Below are 3,254 nucleotides of genomic sequence, written 5' to 3'. Positions count from 1 at the left end.
TTAGAGTCTCTCATGAATGGGTGTGAGCAGTGCCATCAGGAGGACCTTCAGAGCTCTCCTCAAACACTCATTCCCGAGTTAATCATGCCCTTGCCAGGATTCCAGCTCAGCTGGTCAGGTCGTCATTCTACAAAAGCTCCCCACGTGGTTTCTGTGGACACCCAAGTACCATCCACTGGTCAGAACCTTGGGTGCTAAACTCATAATGCCAACAATATTGTAAAAGTTGTTGGGGGGAGTTACTGGGGGCAAGAAGGCGGCTGTGGTGGCGGCGGCTGAGGAAACAAGATGGCAGATTTTCTGAAAGCACTGCCTGTTTACAACAAAAGCGATTTTAGTAGATTTCATGCCGACTCTGGGTGCAAAGCCTCGAACCGATGTCCCTCAGTCTCCCTGCCCACTCGGGAGTACCCGTCTGAACAGATCATCGTGACAGAAAAAACATTCTTTTGGGCTTCCTACATCAGCAATGGGACAGAAAGAATGCCGCCAAGAAGAGAGACCTGGAGCCAGTGGACCCGGAAGATGAGAGCTCGGCACCCCGCGCCCCGCAAGGTCGCACGGACTACAGCCCCCGACGAGGGGGCTTAAAACTCACAAGGACACTTAAAACTCACGCTCCCCCACAGGCGCCTCCTGTCTTGTCTGCTCCTCGCCCGCCTGAATTGTGGTAGCTCCCCCCACCCCCACCCCCACCCCCACCCCCACCCCCACCCCCACGCCCACCCCCACCCCCACCCCCACCCCCACCCCCACCCCCGTCCAGTTCTCCTTCCTCCTCTTGCCCCCCAGTTCTCTGGAAAACTGGAGCATGTCTATGAGGGTCTAGAGCCGGAACCCTGCTGCGGCTGGCCGGCAAAGGTAGGGGGGCCCTTCTCCCAGCCCCTCCTACCAGTCCAGGCCTTAAAGACTTTGCCTTGTCTCAAGTTCCACTGGGACCTATTCTGCGCCCAGACCTTGCTTTAAGACTTAGTAAGGGGGGAGAAGTCAGCCCTTCCGGATCTTTCTCTTAAGTCATTTTATCATGGACTAGTGCGTGCTCCATGTCCACCCCAGTAAAAGGATCTTTCCTGAAAAAAAAAAGAGAGAGAGAAGGGAGGAAAGAAATTTCCAAGTAATAAAGGTGGGTGTGCTTATCCTCTCTTCCCAGGTGGCACGTGCGGTAAAGAACCCGTCTGCCAGTGCAAGGAGACATAAGAGATACAGGTTCGATCCCTGGGTCAGGAAGATCCTCTGGAGGAGGGCATGGCAACCCACTCCAGTAGTCTTGCCTGGAGAATCCCATGGACAGAGGAGCCTGGTGGGCTACAATCCACAGGGTCCCAAAGAGTCAGACATGACAGAAGTGACTTAGCATGCACGCAAGCATGCTTATCCTCATTTTATAGGCAAGGAATCAGCAGCTCAGAGATGAAACAAGTTTCCCAGAGTCACATAGCTGGTGGCTGATAGCCAGGATTTGACACAGGTTTCCAGGTCAGATTCAGTGGTATTCTTTCACCACACCACTCCGCTGCTTGGTCACTCATCACCCCACCGAGGAGGAGAAAGCCTGTTCTGGGAGTTTCAGTGACAGAAACGTGTCAAGGGTAAGTTTCCCTGCCCTCTTAGCCAACTCTTCAGCCTGAAAGAGGTAAGGATTAAGTCAATGTGTCCCAAATCCTAATGTAATCAGAGTCACCAGGAGGATTCCTATGCCTCCATCCCCAAAGTTAATGCTTCATTAGATCAGAGTGAGAAACACAGTCTTAGATGCAAAGTGCTGGCTGCTCCAAACACTCAAGTCATTTCTCGGAATCTTTCTTCCACTTCCCTCGGGTGCCCAGCATCAGATCGTGAACCTCCCCCAGCTTGGCTCTGGTCCCTGGGTCCTGGCAGGAGAGGGTTAAAGCCCTGAGAACTCGGGGCTCTTCTCTCATGAGAATGGAATGTGGAGGGGAGCAGCTGAGCGGGATGCGGGCTGTCCAGGGCTGAGCATGGCCATTGTTGCAGAACAATTGACCCCCAGGAACAGAACAGCAGACGCTAATTATGGGACACTCGTGTTGTCATGTAATTATGAGGCCTCTGGAACCATTAGCATAAGAAACTAAGCTCACTGGCTTGTTTTGGTCATAACTTTTCCCAAACTGCTCTGCTCAGAAATCTGAAGAAGTAAGACTATTAACTCAGAGTTTCATAAAAGACTCAGTCCAGAGAGTCTCAAGTTTTGGTCATGCTAAAATCTCCCAGTTGCTTGATACATATATGGATTCTCAGGACGCACTTCCAGAAACTGGGTTTGGTGGAACTGAGTGGAAATGAAATTAGCCATTGAAATTCACAGAAGTCCAAATTTAGCCCTCCTTGGGAGTTGGCAGAAGTCCTGGCAACCATAGTGGAGTTTTCTAAGTACCCTCACTCCCTTACCAAGGACTCTGATGCTCAAATGTTGTTGCCTGAGCCTTGTGAGTTAATCAACACATTCTCAAACACCAATTGAACCCCCAGATAGCTCACCAGGAAGACCAAGTCGAATGACTAAATTTCTCTGCACACAACCTCAGATCTGATGGGAAAGTAAGAATCACAGAGAAGACAACGATATAAAACTGGAGTGATAAAGGCTCTGAAGAGAGAAAGGATGAAGGCGCAAAATGACCTCATGCGAGGGTCCTTCAGTGTCTGATCACTGAATTAGGTGACTTTAGACATGAGTCAGAAATCTGGTAATCTAGCTTGGGCAAGATAGAATATGTGATATGTGTGTCTGTTTAATACAGCACAAGCTACAGCTGCTGCAGAAATAACCAGAAACCAAAGAGAAATGCCTCCAGAGCACTTTCTAGGCTTCATTCTTCCACGTTGACTTCCTGGGCCACCTGGACACCACCAACTTCCTGCCTCACACCTCCCACACTCTCCCATCTGAAAGATGCTACACCTCTTCCTTTAACTCCAGTTTGAAAACTCCTAGGAAGATTTCTGCTTGGCCCAATGGGCTCCATTCTCCAGCTCTGGTCCAGGGAAAAATAGCTGCAATGATTGACAGCCCATAGAACCAAAGGGTGAAGACAGGATAGGAAGCCTCTCCCTCAATAAGAGGAGAGAAAGGTTGAGCAAGATTTGGTCCCTATCATTACATACCCTAGTCCATTTAAATCTCACAACCAGGTTGGGAGGAGGTAAACACTGCTAAAGTGTTCTAAGACCCTTGCATTGACTGGGAAGAAGATAAAAATACACATTAATGTTGGACTTTGATATGTCAAGGA

The 3,254-nt window shown here is 49.8% G+C and overlaps 1 pseudogene; it reads left to right on the top strand.

Moving 5' to 3' along the window:
* On the top strand, positions 289-591 carry LOC108637358 (annotated as a pseudogene).

Source organism: Capra hircus, chromosome 13 (genome assembly GCF_001704415.2).
Source record: "Capra hircus breed San Clemente chromosome 13, ASM170441v1, whole genome shotgun sequence".
Taxonomy (NCBI): Eukaryota; Metazoa; Chordata; class Mammalia; order Artiodactyla; family Bovidae; genus Capra; species Capra hircus.
The sequence above is the reverse complement of the archived record's forward strand: the minus strand, read 5'-3'. Positions and strand labels throughout refer to the sequence as shown.